This window comes from Staurois parvus, unplaced genomic scaffold (assembly GCF_062004578.1).
Source record: "Staurois parvus isolate SC_StPar_1 unplaced genomic scaffold, SC_StPar_1.0 ptg002756l, whole genome shotgun sequence".
In the NCBI taxonomy this organism is placed as follows: Eukaryota; Metazoa; Chordata; class Amphibia; order Anura; family Ranidae; genus Staurois; species Staurois parvus.
Genome location: NW_028320552.1, coordinates 260,982 through 279,387, shown reverse-complemented (window position 1 = coordinate 279,387; position 18,406 = coordinate 260,982). Strand labels below are relative to the sequence as shown.

General features: G+C 55.1%; 5 non-coding genes and 1 pseudogene across 5 annotated transcripts; all 6 read left to right on the top strand.

Moving 5' to 3' along the window:
• The first annotated feature begins 718 nt into the window (after nucleotides 1–718).
• Nucleotides 719–837, top strand: LOC149429188 (5S ribosomal RNA). The gene has a single exon (XR_016310506.1). It is a non-coding gene; the product is annotated as a 5S ribosomal RNA (ribosomal RNA).
• Nucleotides 838–3,586: 2,749 nt separating this feature from the next.
• Nucleotides 3,587–3,705, top strand: LOC149429187 (5S ribosomal RNA). The gene has a single exon (XR_016310520.1). It is a non-coding gene; the product is annotated as a 5S ribosomal RNA (ribosomal RNA).
• A 2,748-nt stretch (nucleotides 3,706–6,453) lies between these two features.
• Nucleotides 6,454–6,572, top strand: LOC149429186 (5S ribosomal RNA). Its single transcript, XR_016310569.1, has one exon. It is a non-coding gene; the product is annotated as a 5S ribosomal RNA (ribosomal RNA).
• A 2,748-nt stretch (nucleotides 6,573–9,320) lies between these two features.
• On the top strand, nucleotides 9,321–9,439 carry LOC149429185 (5S ribosomal RNA). Its single transcript, XR_016310525.1, has one exon. It is a non-coding gene; the product is annotated as a 5S ribosomal RNA (ribosomal RNA).
• Nucleotides 9,440–12,187: 2,748 nt separating this feature from the next.
• On the top strand, nucleotides 12,188–12,306 carry LOC149429184 (5S ribosomal RNA). The gene has a single exon (XR_016310512.1). It is a non-coding gene; the product is annotated as a 5S ribosomal RNA (ribosomal RNA).
• A 2,748-nt stretch (nucleotides 12,307–15,054) lies between these two features.
• Nucleotides 15,055–15,163, top strand: LOC149429183 (5S ribosomal RNA; annotated as a pseudogene).
• Nucleotides 15,164–18,406: the final 3,243 nt, after the last annotated feature.

The following is an 18,406-nucleotide window of genomic DNA, read 5'->3' as shown; positions in this document are numbered from 1 at the left end:
CAGCGGGGAAGGCACGCGCGCCGGCCCCCCAAGCCAGCCAGAAGCAACAGAGCCGCCGAAGGCCACGATACCTGCGCCCTGAGGCGGTTAGAGCGCTGGGCCCGCTGCTGGAGGCAGGGGCCTGAGCGTCAGGGCCCTGTGGTGTGCGCAAGGGGGAGCCGGCCACTGGGGCGGTGAAAAAGAGCGAGGGCCGGAGCGCAAGGAAATGGCGTTTGTAGGCCCTGCTGCCACCAGGGTCCCTAGCCTTGGTTTGGGTCAGGGGCAGGGAGGCGGGAGCGCTGTCCGGCGCCCCGAGAGGTCTGGCTGGCAAGCGAGCGTAGGCCCCTTGCTTTGCGGTGCTCTTTGCGGCTGCTGTGTCCAAAGCTTGCTCCCCGCGGCTGGTGTGGTGCTCAGCCCTGCGAGCCAAAGGCTTGAAGTCAGGCCAGGGGAAGGCGGGAAGGAGAAGGAGGAGCGGTTGAGGCCAGGCTGGCGTGGTGTGCTTGTGCCTGAGGAGGTGCGGTCAGGAAGAGGTTAAAGAGGGAGCAAAGCAGCGGGGGGGAGGCAGGGGTTTGAGGAGAGTGAGTGAGAGAGGAGAGACGGGGCGGTGTGTCAGTTCTGCCGGCGGGCGAAAAGGGAACAGCAGTAGCAGGCGGCTTGTCCTGGGTAGTAGAACTAAGGAAAGGTGGCGGCCAGGCTGCCCGTGACAAGTAAAAGAGGCTTGAAGGAGAGCCTGAGTACTGCCTACAGCCACACCACCCTGAACGCGCCCGATCTCGTCTGATCTCGGAAGCTAAGCAGGGTCGGGCCTGGTTAGTACTTGGATGGGAGACCGCCTGGGAATACCAGGTGCTGTAGGCTTTTGCTTTTCCTCCAGCAGGGGTCACTCTCCTCCATGGCTCTTTCACATTCACTTTTACCTCCCCGCTCTCCAAGCCCTCCTGCTGCACACCTGCACTCAAGGAAACAACCTTTTCATCCCCTGCTCATTTGCCAGCTCGGCCCACTCACAAACAAATCAGCCCTCTCAAAATACAATGCTAGCTGCATTGGAACACTCACAGACAGAAGAGCAAGAAAAAACTCACAAGAAATGCATGGCTAACAAATCAGGCGCTCATTTGCAGGTTCACCGGGGAACACAGGTATCTCATCCCCTTCACCAAACAGGGCTTAGTGCTTGCTGGCAAATCCCTTCTTGGCAATCCCAGAGGTCAGGCGTTACCTGGAGTTGGCCACCAGCTTTGCACACATCTCATCTCAGGAGGGATTTTGGCCCACTCCTCTTGGCAGATCCTCTCCAAATCATGAAGGTTTGGTGGCTGACGTTTGGCAACTCCAACTTTCAGCTCCCTCCACAGATATTGTCAGCCGGATGAAGGTCTGGAGACTGGCTAGGCCACTCCACGACCTTAACGTGCTTCTTCTCCAGCCGCTGCTTTGTTGCCTTGGCCGTGTGTTTTGGCTCCTTGTCATGCTGGAACAGCGACCCGCCATTCATTTTCAATGCCCTGGCTGAGAGAAGAAGGTTGTCGCCCAAGATTTGCCGCTCCATTGCCCCGTCCATCGTCCCTCTGATGAGGGGCAGTTGTCCTGTCCTCTTAGCAAAAAAACACCCCCAAAGCAGAATGTTTCCACCACCATGTTTGACAGTTGGGATGGTGTTCTTGGGGTCATAGGCAGCATTCCTCGTCCTCCTCCTCCAAACACGGCGAGTTGAGTTGATGCCAAAGAGCTCCATGTTGGTCGTCTCATCTGACCACGACACTTTCAACCAGTCCTGCTCTGCCTCGTTCAGATGTTCAGTGGCAAACTTCAGACGGGCCTGGACATGTGCTCTCTTGAGCAGAGGGACCTTGCGGGCACTGCGGGATTTCAATCCTCGTCGGCGTAGTGTGTTACCCATTGTTCTCTTGGTGACTGCGGTCCCAGCTGGCCGGAGATCATTGACAAGATCCTCACTCGTAATTCTGGGATGATGCCTCACTGTTGTCATGATCATTGACACTCCACGAGGGGAGATCTTGCACGGGGCACCGGTCCTAGGGAGACTGACAGTTGTTTTGTGTATCTTCCATTTGTGAATGATTGCACCGACTGTTGTCACCTTCTCACCAAGCTGCTTGGCCATAGTTTGGTAGCCCAGTCCAGCCTTGTGTAGGTCTACAATCTTGTCCCTGACATCCCTGGACAGCTCTTTGGTCTTTGCCATGGTGGAGAGTTTGGAATCTGATGGTTTGATTGCTCCTGTGGACAGGTGTCTTTTATACAGGTAAGAAAATGAGCTTAGCATCACTCCCTTTAAGAGACTGCTTCTAATCTCAGCTTGTTACCTGTATGAAAGACACCTGGTAGCCAGAAATGCTGCTGAATGATAGGGGATGGAATACTTATTTCCCTCAGGAACATGCGAATCAGCGCATCATTGGTTAGACATGCAGTTCTTTTGAATGTTTTCTTGCTAGTCTGTCTCTCAGTCAATACACCTAGCATTGGATTTTTAGACCGATCGATCATTTGTTTGTGAGCGGGCAAAGATTCAAAATCAGCAGGGGGTGAAATACTCCTTTCCTTCACTGTAGCTCCCCCAAAGTCCCCAGGCCAGCCTAGGCTTTTCTGAGCCCGCTTCCCTTTTGCGGGCCGCTCTTTTCAAAACACGCTGGCTTTCTTCTCTGTGTCCCTCAGGAGCTGGCCACGCATCCAGCCCCCTCCGGCAGCGGAGCAAGGCTCAGACGCCACCCCCAGCCAGCTAGCCCCGTCCTGCATCCCGCTTAGGCTCCACGGCCCAGCCCTTTGCCAGCGCTCTCCTCAGCCGCTTTGGCGCTCTCACGCCTGCTCTCCAGTCGCCTTGCGCCACCACATTCCGCTGCGCTCCCCAGGCTGGGGGACAGCAGCGGGGAAGGCACGCGCGCCGGCCCCCCAAGCCAGCCAGAAGCAACAGAGCCGCCGAAGGCCACGATACCTGCGCCCTGAGGCGGTTAGAGCGCTGGGCCCGCTGCTGGAGGCAGGGGCCTGAGCGTCAGGGCCCTGTGGTGTGCGCAAGGGGGAGCCGGCCACTGGGGCGGTGAAAAAGAGCGAGGGCCGGAGCGCAAGGAAATGGCGTTTGTAGGCCCTGCTGCCACCAGGGTCCCTAGCCTTGGTTTGGGTCAGGGGCAGGGAGGCGGGAGCGCTGTCCGGCGCCCCGAGAGGTCTGGCTGGCAAGCGAGCGTAGGCCCCTTGCTTTGCGGTGCGCTTTGCGGCTGCTGTGTCCAAAGCTTGCTCCCCGCGGCTGGTGTGGTGCTCAGCCCTGCGAGCCAAAGGCTTGAAGTCAGGCCAGGGGAAGGCGGGAAGGAGAAGGAGGAGCGGTTGAGGCCAGGCTGGCGTGGTGTGCTTGTGCCTGAGGAGGTGCGGTCAGGAAGAGGTTAAAGAGGGAGCAAAGCAGCGGGGGGGGAGGCAGGGGTTTGAGGAGAGTGAGTGAGAGAGGAGAGATGGGGCGGTGTGTCAGTTCTGCCGGCGGGCGAAAAGGGAACAGCAGTAGCAGGCGGCTTGTCCTGGGTAGTAGAACTAAGGAAAGGTGGCGGCCAGGCTGCCCGTGACAAGTAGAAGAGGCTTGAAGGAGAGCCTGAGTACTGCCTACAGCCACACCACCCTGAACGCGCCCGATCTCGTCTGATCTCAGAAGCTAAGCAGGGTTGGGCCTGGTTAGTACTTGGATGGGAGACCGCCTGGGAATACCAGGTGCTGTAGGCTTTTGCTTTTCCTCCAGCAGGGGTCACTCTCCTCCATGGCTCTTTCACATTCACTTTTACCTCCCCGCTCTCCAAGCCCTCCTGCTGCACACCTGCACTCAAGGAAACAACCTTTTCATCCCCTGCTCATTTGCCAGCTCGGCCCACTCACAAACAAATCAGCCCTCTCAAAATACAATGCTAGCTGCATTGGAACACTCACAGACAGAAGAGCAAGAAAAAACTCACAAGAAATGCATGGCTAACAAATCAGGCGCTCATTTGCAGGTTCACCGGGGAACACAGGTATCTCATCCCCTTCACCAAACAGGGCTTAGTGCTTGCTGGCAAATCCCTTCTTGGCAATCCCAGAGGTCAGGCGTTACCTGGAGTTGGCCACCAGCTTTGCACACATCTCATCTCAGGAGGGATTTTGGCCCACTCCTCTTGGCAGATCCTCTCCAAATCATGAAGGTTTGGTGGCTGACGTTTGGCAACTCCAACTTTCAGCTCCCTCCACAGATATTGTCAGCTGGATGAAGGTCTGGAGACTGGCTAGGCCACTCCACGACCTTAACGTGCTTCTTCTCCAGCCGCTGCTTTGTTGCCTTGGCCGTGTGTTTTGGCTCCTTGTCATGCTGGAACAGCGACCCGCCATTCATTTTCAATGCCCTGGCTGAGAGAAGAAGGTTGTCGCCCAAGATTTGCAGCTCCATTGCCCCGTCCATCGTCCCTCTGATGAGGGGCAGTTGTCCTGTCCTCTTAGCAAAAAAACACCCCCAAAGCAGAATGTTTCCACCACCATGTTTGACAGTTGGGATGGTGTTCTTGGGGTCATAGGCAGCATTCCTCGTCCTCCTCCTCCAAACACGGCGAGTTGAGTTGATGCCAAAGAGCTCCATGTTGGTCGTCTCATCTGACCACGACACTTTCAACCAGTCCTGCTCTGCCTCGTTCAGATGTTCAGTGGCAAACTTCAGACGGGCCTGGACATGTGCTCTCTTGAGCAGAGGGACCTTGCGGGCACTGCGGGATTTCAATCCTCGTCGGCGTAGTGTGTTACCCATTGTTCTCTTGGTGACTGCGGTCCCAGCTGGCCGGAGATCATTGACAAGATCCTCACTCGTAATTCTGGGATGATGCCTCACTGTTGTCATGATCATTGACACTCCACGAGGGGAGATCTTGCACGGGGCACCGGTCCTAGGGAGACTGACAGTTGTTTTGTGTTTCTTCCATTTGTGAATGATTGCACCGACTGTTGTCACCTTCTCACCAAGCTGCTTGGCCATAGTTTGGTAGCCCAGTCCAGCCTTGTGTAGGTCTACAATCTTGTCCCTGACATCCCTGGACAGCTCTTTGGTCTTTGCCATGGTGGAGAGTTTGGAATCTGATGGTTTGATTGCTCCTGTGGACAGGTGTCTTTTATACAGGTAAGAAAATGAGCTTAGCATCACTCCCTTTAAGAGACTGCTTCTAATCTCAGCTTGTTACCTGTATGAAAGACACCTGGTAGCCAGAAATGCTGCTGAATGATAGGGGATGGAATACTTATTTCCCTCAGGAACATGCGAATCAGCGCATCATTGGTTAGACATGCAGTTCTTTTGAATGTTTTCTTGCTAGTCTGTCTCTCAGTCAATACACCTAGCATTGGATTTTTAGACCGATCGATCATTTGTTTGTGAGCGGGCAAAGATTCAAAATCAGCAGGGGGTGAAATACTCCTTTCCTTCACTGTAGCTCCCCCAAAGTCCCCAGGCCAGCCTAGGCTTTTCTGAGCCCGCTTCCCTTTTGCGGGCCGCTCTTTTCAAAACACGCTGGCTTTCTTCTCTGTGTCCCTCAGGAGCTGGCCACGCATCCAGCCCCCTCCGGCAGCGGAGCAAGGCTCAGACGCCACCCCCAGCCAGCTAGCCCCGTCCTGCATCCCGCTTAGGCTCCACGGCCCAGCCCTTTGCCAGCGCTCTCCTCAGCCGCTTTGGCGCTCTCACGCCTGCTCTCCAGTCGCCTTGCGCCACCACATTCCGCTGCGCTCCCCAGGCTGGGGGACAGCAGCGGGGAAGGCACGCGCGCCGGCCCCCCAAGCCAGCCAGAAGCAACAGAGCCGCCGAAGGCCACGATACCTGCGCCCTGAGGCGGTTAGAGCGCTGGGACCGCTGCTGGAGGCAGGGGCCTGAGCGTCAGGGCCCTGTGGTGTGCGCAAGGGGGAGCCAGCCACTGGGGCGGTGAAAAAGAGCGAGGGCCGGAGCGCAAGGAAATGGCGTTTGTAGGCCCTGCTGCCACCAGGGTCCCTAGCCTTGGTTTGGGTCAGGGGCAGGGAGGCGGGAGTGCTGTCCGGCGCCCCGAGAGGTCTGGCTGGCAAGCGAGCGTAGGCCCCTTGCTTTGCGGTGCGCTTTGCGGCTGCTGTGTCCAAAGCTTGCTCCCCGCGGCTGGTGTGGTGCTCAGCCCTGCGAGCCAAAGGCTTGAAGTCAGGCCAGGGGAAGGCGGGAAGGAGAAGGAGGAGCGGTTGAGGCCAGGCTGGCGTGGTGTGCTTGTGCCTGAGGAGGTGCGGTCAGGAAGAGGTTAAAGAGGGAGCAAAGCAGCGGGGGGGAGGCAGGGGTTTGAGGAGAGTGAGTGAGAGAGGAGAGATGGGGCGGTGTGTCAGTTCTGCCGGCGGGCGAAAAGGGAACAGCAGTAGCAGGCGGCTTGTCCTGGGTAGTAGAACTAAGGAAAGGTGGCGGCCAGGCTGCCCGTGACAAGTAGAAGAGGCTTGAAGGAGAGCCTGAGTACTGCCTACGGCCACACCACCCTGAACGCGCCCGATCTCGTCTGATCTCGGAAGCTAAGCAGGGTCGGGCCTGGTTAGTACTTGGATGGGAGACCGCCTGGGAATACCAGGTGCTGTAGGCTTTTGCTTTTCCTCCAGCAGGGGTCACTCTCCTCCATGGCTCTTTCACATTCACTTTTACCTCCCCGCTCTCCAAGCCCTCCTGCTGCACACCTGCACTCAAGGAAACAACCTTTTCATCCCCTGCTCATTTGCCAGCTCGGCCCACTCACAAACAAATCAGCCCTCTCAAAATACAATGCTAGCTGCATTGGAACACTCACAGACAGAAGAGCAAGAAAAAACTCACAAGAAATGCATGGCTAACAAATCAGGCGCTCATTTGCAGGTTCACCGGGGAACACAGGTATCTCATCCCCTTCACCAAACAGGGCTTAGTGCTTGCTGGCAAATCCCTTCTTGGCAATCCCAGAGGTCAGGCGTTACCTGGAGTTGGCCACCAGCTTTGCACACATCTCATCTCAGGAGGGATTTTGGCCCACTCCTCTTGGCAGATCCTCTCCAAATCATGAAGGTTTGGTGGCTGACGTTTGGCAACTCCAACTTTCAGCTCCCTCCACAGATATTGTCAGCCGGATGAAGGTCTGGAGACTGGCTAGGCCACTCCACGACCTTAACGTGCTTCTTCTCCAGCCGCTGCTTTGTTGCCTTGGCCGTGTGTTTTGGCTCCTTGTCATGCTGGAACAGCGACCCGCCATTCATTTTCAATGCCCTGGCTGAGAGAAGAAGGTTGTCGCCCAAGATTTGCCGCTCCATTGCCCCGTCCATCGTCCCTCTGATGAGGGGCAGTTGTCCTGTCCTCTTAGCAAAAAAACACCCCCAAAGCAGAATGTTTCCACCACCATGTTTGACAGTTGGGATGGTGTTCTTGGGGTCATAGGCAGCATTCCTCGTCCTCCTCCTCCAAACACGGCGAGTTGAGTTGATGCCAAAGAGCTCCATGTTGGTCGTCTCATCTGACCACGACACTTTCAACCAGTCCTGCTCTGCCTCGTTCAGATGTTCAGTGGCAAACTTCAGACGGGCCTGGACATGTGCTCTCTTGAGCAGAGGGACCTTGCGGGCACTGCGGGATTTCAATCCTCGTCGGCGTAGTGTGTTACCCATTGTTCTCTTGGTGACTGCGGTCCCAGCTGGCCGGAGATCATTGACAAGATCCTCACTCGTAATTCTGGGATGATGCCTCACTGTTGTCATGATCATTGACACTCCACGAGGGGAGATCTTGCACGGGGCACCGGTCCTAGGGAGACTGACAGTTGTTTTGTGTTTCTTCCATTTGTGAATGATTGCACCGACTGTTGTCACCTTCTCACCAAGCTGCTTGGCCATAGTTTGGTAGCCCAGTCCAGCCTTGTGTAGGTCTACAATCTTGTCCCTGACATCCCTGGACAGCTCTTTGGTCTTTGCCATGGTGGAGAGTTTGGAATCTGATGGTTTGATTGCTCCTGTGGACAGGTGTCTTTTATACAGGTAAGAAAATGAGCTTAGCATCACTCCCTTTAAGAGACTGCTTCTAATCTCAGCTTGTTACCTGTATGAAAGACACCTGGTAGCCAGAAATGCTGCTGAATGATAGGGGATGGAATACTTATTTCCCTCAGGAACATGCGAATCAGCGCATCATTGGTTAGACATGCAGTTCTTTTGAATGTTTTCTTGCTAGTCTGTCTCTCAGTCAATACACCTAGCATTGGATTTTTAGACCGATCGATCATTTGTTTGTGAGCGGGCAAAGATTCAAAATCAGCAGGGGATGAAATACTCCTTTCCTTCACTGTAGCTCCCCCAAAGTCCCCAGGCCAGCCTAGGCTTTTCTGAGCCCGCTTCCCTTTTGCGGGCCGCTCTTTTCAAAACACGCTGGCTTTCTTCTCTGTGTCCCTCAGGAGCTGGCCACGCATCCAGCCCCCTCCGGCAGCGGAGCAAGGCTCAGACGCCACCCCCAGCCAGCTAGCCCCGTCCTGCATCCCGCTTAGGCTCCACGGCCCAGCCCTTTGCCAGCGCTCTCCTCAGCCGCTTTGGCGCTCTCACGCCTGCTCTCCAGTCGCCTTGCGCCACCACATTCCGCTGCGCTCCCCAGGCTGGGGGACAGCAGCGGGGAAGGCACGCGCGCCGGCCCCCCAAGCCAGCCAGAAGCAACAGAGCCGCCGAAGGCCACGATACCTGCGCCCTGAGGCGGTTAGAGCGCTGGGCCCGCTGCTGGAGGCAGGGGCCTGAGCGTCAGGGCCCTGTGGTGTGCGCAAGGGGGAGCCGGCCACTGGGGCGGTGAAAAAGAGCGAGGGCCGGAGCGCAAGGAAATGGCGTTTGTAGGCCCTGCTGCCACCAGGGTCCCTAGCCTTGGTTTGGGTCAGGGGCAGGGAGGCGGGAGCGCTGTCCGGCGCCCCGAGAGGTCTGGCTGGCAAGCGAGCGTAGGCCCCTTGCTTTGCGGTGCGCTTTGCGGCTGCTGTGTCCAAAGCTTGCTCCCCGCGGCTGGTGTGGTGCTCAGCCCTGCGAGCCAAAGGCTTGAAGTCAGGCCAGGGGAAGGCGGGAAGGAGAAGGAGGAGCGGTTGAGGCCAGGCTGGCGTGGTGTGCTTGTGCCTGAGGAGGTGCGGTCAGGAAGAGGTTAAAGAGGGAGCAAAGCAGCGGGGGGGAGGCAGGGGTTTGAGGAGAGTGAGTGAGAGAGGAGAGATGGGGCGGTGTGTCAGTTCTGCCGGCGGGCGAAAAGGGAACAGCAGTAGCAGGCGGCTTGTCCTGGGTAGTAGAACTAAGGAAAGGTGGCGGCCAGGCTGCCCGTGACAAGTAGAAGAGGCTTGAAGGAGAGCCTGAGTACTGCCTACAGCCACACCACCCTGAACGCGCCCGATCTCGTCTGATCTCAGAAGCTAAGCAGGGTCGGGCCTGGTTAGTACTTGGATGGGAGACCGCCTGGGAATACCAGGTGCTGTAGGCTTTTGCTTTTCCTCCAGCAGGGGTCACTCTCCTCCATGGCTCTTTCACATTCACTTTTACCTCCCCGCTCTCCAAGCCCTCCTGCTGCACACCTGCACTCAAGGAAACAACCTTTTCATCCCCTGCTCATTTGCCAGCTCGGCCCACTCACAAACAAATCAGCCCTCTCAAAATACAATGCTAGCTGCATTGGAACACTCACAGACAGAAGAGCAAGAAAAAACTCACAAGAAATGCATGGCTAACAAATCAGGCGCTCATTTGCAGGTTCACCGGGGAACACAGGTATCTCATCCCCTTCACCAAACAGGGCTTAGTGCTTGCTGGCAAATCCCTTCTTGGCAATCCCAGAGGTCAGGCGTTACCTGGAGTTGGCCACCAGCTTTGCACACATCTCATCTCAGGAGGGATTTTGGCCCACTCCTCTTGACAGATCCTCTCCAAATCATGAAGGTTTGGTGGCTGACGTTTGGCAACTCCAACTTTCAGCTCCCTCCACAGATATTGTCAGCCGGATGAAGGTCTGGAGACTGGCTAGGCCACTCCACGACCTTAACGTGCTTCTTCTCCAGCCGCTGCTTTGTTGCCTTGGCCGTGTGTTTTGGCTCCTTGTCATGCTGGAACAGCGACCCGCCATTCATTTTCAATGCCCTGGCTGAGAGAAGAAGGTTGTCGCCCAAGATTTGCCGCTCCATTGCCCCGTCCATCGTCCCTCTGATGAGGGGCAGTTGTCCTGTCCTCTTAGCAAAAAAACACCCCCAAAGCAGAATGTTTCCACCACCATGTTTGACAGTTGGGATGGTGTTCTTGGGGTCATAGGCAGCATTCCTCATCCTCCTCCTCCAAACACGGCGAGTTGAGTTGATGCCAAAGAGCTCCATGTTGGTCGTCTCATCTGACCACGACACTTTCAACCAGTCCTGCTCTGCCTCGTTCAGATGTTCAGTGGCAAACTTCAGACGGGCCTGGACATGTGCTCTCTTGAGCAGAGGGACCTTGCGGGCACTGCGGGATTTCAATCCTCGTCGGCGTAGTGTGTTACCCATTGTTCTCTTGGTGACTGCGGTCCCAGCTGGCCGGAGATCATTGACAAGATCCTCACTCGTAATTCTGGGATGATGCCTCACTGTTGTCATGATCATTGACACTCCACGAGGGGAGATCTTGCACGGGGCACCGGTCCTAGGGAGACTGACAGTTGTTTTGTGTTTCTTCCATTTGTGAATGATTGCACCGACTGTTGTCACCTTCTCACCAAGCTGCTTGGCCATAGTTTGGTAGCCCAGTCCAGCCTTGTGTAGGTCTACAATCTTGTCCCTGACATCCCTGGACAGCTCTTTGGTCTTTGCCATGGTGGAGAGTTTGGAATCTGATGGTTTGATTGCTCCTGTGGACAGGTGTCTTTTATACAGGTAAGAAAATGAGCTTAGCATCACTCCCTTTAAGAGACTGCTTCTAATCTCAGCTTGTTACCTGTATGAAAGACACCTGGTAGCCAGAAATGCTGCTGAATGATAGGGGATGGAATACTTATTTCCCTCAGGAACATGCGAATCAGCGCATCATTGGTTAGACATGCAGTTCTTTTGAATGTTTTCTTGCTAGTCTGTCTCTCAGTCAATACACCTAGCATTGGATTTTTAGACCGATCGATCATTTGTTTGTGAGCGGGCAAACATTCAAAATCAGCAGGGGGTGAAATACTCCTTTCCTTCACTGTAGCTCCCCCAAAGTCCCCAGGCCAGCCTAGGCTTTTCTGAGCCCGCTTCCCTTTTGCGGGCCGCTCTTTTCAAAACACGCTGGCTTTCTTCTCTGTGTCCCTCAGGAGCTGGCCACGCATCCAGCCCCCTCCGGCAGCGGAGCAACGCTCAGACGCCACCCCCAGCCAGCTAGCCCCGTCCTGCATCCCGCTTAGGCTCCACGGCCCAGCCCTTTGCCAGCGCTCTCCTCAGCCGCTTTGGCGCTCTCACGCCTGCTCTCCAGTCGCCTTGCGCCACCACATTCCGCTGCGCTCCCCAGGCTGGGGGACAGCAGCGGGGAAGGCACGCGCGCCGGCCCCCCAAGCCAGCCAGAAGCAACAGAGCCGCCGAAGGCCACGATACCTGCGCCCTGAGGCGGTTAGAGCGCTGGGCCCGCTGCTGGAGGCAGGGGCCTGAGCGTCAGGGCCCTGTGGTGTGCGCAAGGGGGAGCCGGCCACTGGGGCGGTGAAAAAGAGCGAGGGCCGGAGCGCAAGGAAATGGCGTTTGTAGGCCCTGCTGCCACCAGGGTCCCTAGCCTTGGTTTGGGTCAGGGGCAGGGAGGCGGGAGCGCTGTCCGGCGCCCCGAGAGGTCTGGCTGGCAAGCGAGCGTAGGCCCCTTGCTTTGCGGTGCGCTTTGCGGCTGCTGTGTCCAAAGCTTGCTCCCCGCGGCTGGTGTGGTGCTCAGCCCTGCGAGCCAAAGGCTTGAAGTCAGGCCAGGGGAAGGCGGGAAGGAGAAGGAGGAGCGGTTGAGGCCAGGCTGGCGTGGTGTGCTTGTGCCTGAGGAGGTGCGGTCAGGAAGAGGTTAAAGAGGGAGCAAAGCAGCGGGGGGGAGGCAGGGGTTTGAGGAGAGTGAGTGAGAGAGGAGAGATGGGGCGGTGTGTCAGTTCTGCCGGCGGGCGAAAAGGGAACAGCAGTAGCAGGCGGCTTGTCCTGGGTAGTAGAACTAAGGAAAGGTGGCGGCCAGGCTGCCCGTGACAAGTAGAAGAGGCTTGAAGGAGAGCCTGAGTACTGCCTACGGCCACACCACCCTGAACGCGCCTGATCTCGTCTGATCTCGGAAGCTAAGCAGGGTCGGGCCTGGTTAGTACTTGGATGGGAGACCGCCTGGGAATACCAGGTGCTGTAGGCTTTTGCTTTTCCTCCAGCAGGGGTCACTCTCCTCCATGGCTCTTTCACATTCACTTTTACCTCCCCGCTCTCCAAGCCCTCCTGCTGCACACCTGCACTCAAGGAAACAACCTTTTCATCCCCTGCTCATTTGCCAGCTCGGCCCACTCACAAACAAATCAGCCCTCTCAAAATACAATGCTAGCTGCATTGGAACACTCACAGACAGAAGAGCAAGAAAAAACTCACAAGAAATGCATGGCTAACAAATCAGGCGCTCATTTGCAGGTTCACCGGGGAACACAGGTATCTCATCCCCTTCACCAAACAGGGCTTAGTGCTTGCTGGCAAATCCCTTCTTGGCAATCCCAGAGGTCAGGCGTTACCTGGAGTTGGCCACCAGCTTTGCACACATCTCATCTCAGGAGGGATTTTGGCCCACTCCTCTTGGCAGATCCTCTCCAAATCATGAAGGTTTGGTGGCTGACGTTTGGCAACTCCAACTTTCAGCTCCCTCCACAGATATTGTCAGCCGGATGAAGGTCTGGAGACTGGCTAGGCCACTCCACGACCTTAACGTGCTTCTTCTCCAGCCGCTGCTTTGTTGCCTTGGCCGTGTGTTTTGGCTCCTTGTCATGCTGGAACAGCGACCCGCCATTCATTTTAAATGCCCTTGCTGAGAGAAGAAGGTTGTCGCCCAAGATTTGCCGCTCCATTGCCCCGTCCATCGTCCCTCTGATGAGGGGCAGTTGTCCTGTCCTCTTAGCAAAAAAACACCCCCAAAGCAGAATGTTTCCACCACCATGTTTGACAGTTGGGATGGTGTTTTTGGGGTCATAGGCAGCATTCCTCGTCCTCCTCCTCCAAACACGGCGAGTTGAGTTGATGCCAAAGAGCTCCATGTTGGTCGTCTCATCTGACCACGACACTTTCAACCAGTCCTGCTCTGCCTCGTTCAGATGTTCAGTGGCAAACTTCAGACGGGCCTGGACATGTGCTCTCTTGAGCAGAGGGACCTTGCGGGCACTGCGGGATTTCAATCCTCGTCGGCGTAGTGTGTTACCCATTGTTCTCTTGGTGACTGCGGTCCCAGCTGGCCGGAGATCATTGACAAGATCCTCACTCGTAATTCTGGGATGATGCCTCACTGTTGTCATGATCATTGACACTCCACGAGGGGAGATCTTGCACGGGGCACCGGTCCTAGGGAGACTGACAGTTGTTTTGTGTTTCTTCCATTTGTGAATGATTGCACCGACTGTTGTCACCTTCTCACCAAGCTGCTTGGCCATAGTTTGGTAGCCCAGTCCAGCCTTGTGTAGGTCTACAATCTTGTCCCTGACATCCCTGGACAGCTCTTTGGTCTTTGCCATGGTGGAGAGTTTGGAATCTGATGGTTTGATTGCTCCTGTGGACAGGTGTCTTTTATACAGGTAAGAAAATGAGCTTAGCATCACTCCCTTTAAGAGACTGCTTCTAATCTCAGCTTGTTACCTGTATGAAAGACACCTGGTAGCCAGAAATGCTGCTGAATGATAGGGGATGGAATACTTATTTCCCTCAGGAACATGCGAATCAGCGCATCATTGGTTAGACATGCAGTTCTTTTGAATGTTTTCTTGCTAGTCTGTCTCTCAGTCAATACACCTAGCATTGGATTTTTAGACCGATCGATCATTTGTTTGTGAGCGGGCAAAGATTCAAAATCAGCAGGGGGTGAAATACTCCTTTCCTTCACTGTAGCTCCCCCAAAGTCCCCAGGCCAGCCTAGGCTTTTCTGAGCCCGCTTCCCTTTTGCGGGCCGCTCTTTTCAAAACACGCTGGCTTTCTTCTCTGTGTCCCTCAGGAGCTGGCCACGCATCCAGCCCCCTCCGGCAGCGGAGCAAGGCTCAGACGCCACCCCCAGCCAGCTAGCCCCGTCCTGCATCCCGCTTAGGCTCCACGGCCCAGCCCTTTGCCAGCGCTCTCCTCAGCCGCTTTGGCGCTCTCACGCCTGCTCTCCAGTCGCCTTGCGCCACCACATTCCGCTGCGCTCCCCAGGCTGGGGGACAGCAGCGGGGAAGGCACGCGCGCCGGCCCCCCAAGCCAGCCAGAAGCAACAGAGCCGCCGAAGGCCACGATACCTGCGCCCTGAGGCGGTTAGAGCGCTGGGCCCGCTGCTGGAGGCAGGGGCCTGAGCGTCAGGGCCCTGTGGTGTGCGCAAGGGGGAGCCGGCCACTGGGGCGGTGAAAAAGAGCGAGGGCCGGAGCGCAAGGAAATGGCGTTTGTAGGCCCTGCTGCCACCAGGGTCCCTAGCCTTGGTTTGGGTCAGGGGCAGGGAGGCGGGAGCGCTGTCCGGCGCCCCGAGAAGTCTGGCTGGCAAGCGAGCGTAGGCCCCTTGCTTTGCGGTGCGCTTTGCGGCTGCTGTGTCCAAAGCTTGCTCCCCGCGGCTGGTGTGGTGCTCAGCCCTGCGAGCCAAAGGCTTGAAGTCAGGCCAGGGGAAGGCGGGAAGGAGAAGGAGGAGCGGTTGAGGCCAGGCTGGCGTGGTGTGCTTGTGCCTGAGGAGGTGCGGTCAGGAAGAGGTTAAAGAGGGAGCAAAGCAGCGGGGGGGAGGCAGGGGTTTGAGGAGAGTGAGTGAGAGAGGAGAGACGGGGCGGTGTGTCAGTTGTGCCGGTGGGTGAGAAGGAAACAGCAGTAGCAGGCGGCTTGTCCTGGGTAGTAGAACTAAGGAAAGGCGGAGGCCAGGCTGCCCGTGACAAGTAGAAGAGGCTTGAAGGAGAGCCTGAGTACTGCCTACGGCCACACCACCCTGATCTCGTCTGATCTCGGAAGCTAAGCAGGGTCGGGCCTGGTTAGTACTTGGATGGGAGACCGCCTGGGAATACCAGGTGCTGTAGGCTTTTGCTTTTCCTCCAGCAGGGGTCACTCTCCTCCATGGCTCTTTCACATTCACTTTTACCTCCCCGCTCTCCAAGCCCTCCTGCTGCACACCTGCACTCAAGGAAACAACCTTTTCATCCCCTGCTCATTTGCCAGCTCGGCCCACTCACAAACAAATCAGCCCTCTCAAAATACAATGCTAGCTGCATTGGAACACTCACAGACAGAAGAGCAAGAAAAAAACTCACAAGAAATGCATGGCTAACAAATCAGGCGCTCATTTGCACGTTCACCAGGGAACACAGGTATCTCATCCCCTTCACCAAACAGGGCTTAGTGCTTGCTGGCAAATCCCTTCTTGGCAATCCCAGAGGTCAGGCGTTACCTGGAGTTGGCCACCAGCTTTGCACACATCTCATCTCAGGAGGGATTTTGGCCCACTCCTCTTGGCAGATCCTCTCCAAATCATGAAGGTTTGGCGGCTGACGTTTGGCAACTCCAACTTTCAGCTCCCTCCACAGATATTGTCAGCCGGATGAAGGTCTGGAGACTGGCTAGGCCACTCCACGACCTTAACGTGCTTCTTCTCCAGCCGCTGCTTTGTTGCCTTGGCCGTGTGTTTTGGCTCCTTGTCATGCTGGAACAGCGACCCGCCATTCATTTTCAGTGCCCTGGCTGAGAGAAGAAGGTTGTCGCCCAAGATTTGCCGCTCCATTGCCCCGTCCATCGTCCCTCTGATGAGGGGCAGTTGTCCTGTCCTCTTAGCAAGAAAACACCCCCAAAGCAGAATGTTTCCACCACCATGTTTGACAGTTGGGATGGTGTTCTTGGGGTCATAGGCAGCATTCCTCGTCCTCCTCCTCCAAACACGGCGAGTTGAGTTGATGCCAAAGAGCTCCATGTTGGTCGTCTCATCTGACCACGACACTTTCAACCAGTCCTGCTCTGCCTCATTCAGATGTTCAGTGGCAAACTTCAGACGGGCCTGGACATGTGCTCTCTTGAGCAGAGGGACCTTGCGGGCACTGCGGGATTTCAATCCTCGTCGGCGTAGTGTGTTACCCATTGTTCTCTTGGTGACTGCGGTCCCAGCTGGCCGGAGATCATTGACAAGATCCTCACTCGTAGTTCTGGGATGATGCCTCACTGTTGTCATGATCATTGACACTCCACGGGGAGATCTTGCACGGGGCACCGGTCCTAGGGAGACTGACAGTTGTTTTGTGTTTCTTCCATTTGTGAATGATTGCACCGACTGTTGTCACCTTCTCACCAAGCTGCTTGGCCATAGTTTGGTAGCCCAGTCCAGCCTTGTGTAGGTCTACAATCTTGTCCCTGACATCCCTGGACAGCTCTTTGGTCTTTGCCATGGTGGAGGGTTTGGAATCTGATGGTTTGATTGCTCCTGTGGGCAGGTGTCTTTTATACAGGTAAGAAAATGAGCTTAGCATCACTCCCTTTAAGAGACTGCTTCTAATCTCAGCTTGTTACCTGTATGAAAGACACCTGGTAGCCAGAAATGCTGCTGAATGATAGGGGATCGAATACTTATGTCCCTCATGAACATGCAAATCAGTCATCATTAGACGAATTTCTGCTGAATTTGTTGTTGCTATTCTGTCTCTCACTGTTACAATACACCGAACATTCGATTTTTAGACCGATCATTTCTTTGTGAGGGGCGAACATTCAAAATTAGCAGGGGAACAAATACACATTTCCTTCACTGTATATTGGGGCAGCACAATGGCTAAGTGGTTAGCACTTCCACCTGGCAGCACTCGGGTTGTTGCTTCGAGTCCCAACCACAGCACCACCTGCCTGGAGTCTGCATGTTCTCCCTGTACCTGCGTGGATTTCCTCTAGGAACTCCAGCTTCCTCCCACACTCCAAAGACATGCTGGTAGGTGAATTGGCTCCTGTCTATATTGTCCCTAGTATGTGTATGTATGAATGTGAGTTAGGGACCTTAGATTGTATGCTCCTTGGGGGCGGGGACTGATGTGAATGTACAATACATATGTAAAGCACTGCGTAAATTGTACAGTGTATATAAGTACCTGAAATTAATAAATATCTGTGTTCTGCCACCAACCGTTGTGTTACATTTATTCAGCCACATGGTGTCTCTATCCCTCCGCATGTGTTTCCATTTTTCCGATGATTCAGGTCAGAAAAGTTTCAATCTTCCCAGGAATTGGGATCCCACTTGTTTTGGGGGATCAGTACTTATCCACTTGCCTACCGATTTAAATTTTTTAAATTTTTCACATACATGTTAAAATCTGCTTTTTTCCTCTTCTTTTTTTTTTGCTAGAATATTATTTAGAACCCCCAAACATTATGTTTTCTGCAAGCCCTGGAAAATAAAATGGCAGCTGTTGCAGTTTTTATCTTGCGCAATATTTGTACAGTATTTATCAAATGTAAATTTTCAGGACAAAATACACTTTGATGAATTTTAGTGCAGACAAAACACAGTATAATACACAGTTTCCTGGTAAAATAAAAAATATATTGCTGCGTTGAGTAAATAGATACCAAACATGTTGAGATTTAAAAGAACTCATGCCCGTGAAACAGCGACAAACTGTGGTACCTAAAATTGTCCATAGGGGACGCTTTAACCGCTGAAGGACCACCCTATAGCAGACATACTTCTACAGGGCAGCACCTGTGTGCAGAATCACGTATATATACATCTGTCAGGGATCGCGGCAGCGCGTGGGTCTGCGCATGCGCAGAACGGTGATACACTCTAACCGGCAGGCGCTAGGACCTAGGCAGCCGCGGCAACGGTCGGCGGCCGCGCATGCGCACTCGCCATCACAGACGCACGCCTGGCACCAATGACAGTGCAGGGCGCACTATTTAAACCAGCCCCACACAGACTCAAATTGCCGTATGGTCTTCATTATCTGTTCCTGCTCGTTTTGCCTGCTGATTGACCTTGTTGCCGACCCTGCTTGATCCTGACCTCTGCTGATCATCTCCTGCTCTGACCCCTGGCTCGTTTGACTACTCTCCTGCATACCCCTGATTATCTGACCTCCTGTTACTGGACCTGGTGTGTGACCCGACTACTCTCTGCTGCTCTGTACCGTTCTGTCTCTGCTGTTACCGACCCGGCCCGTCTGACTACGCTACACTACCCTGCCATCCATCCATCCATCCTGCACAGATCCGGTCACTGCTGCCCAGGTATATTTGCCTCTTCACATCAGGCTCTCTTCCAGTACATACCTCTGGCGGTTCCCTCTACC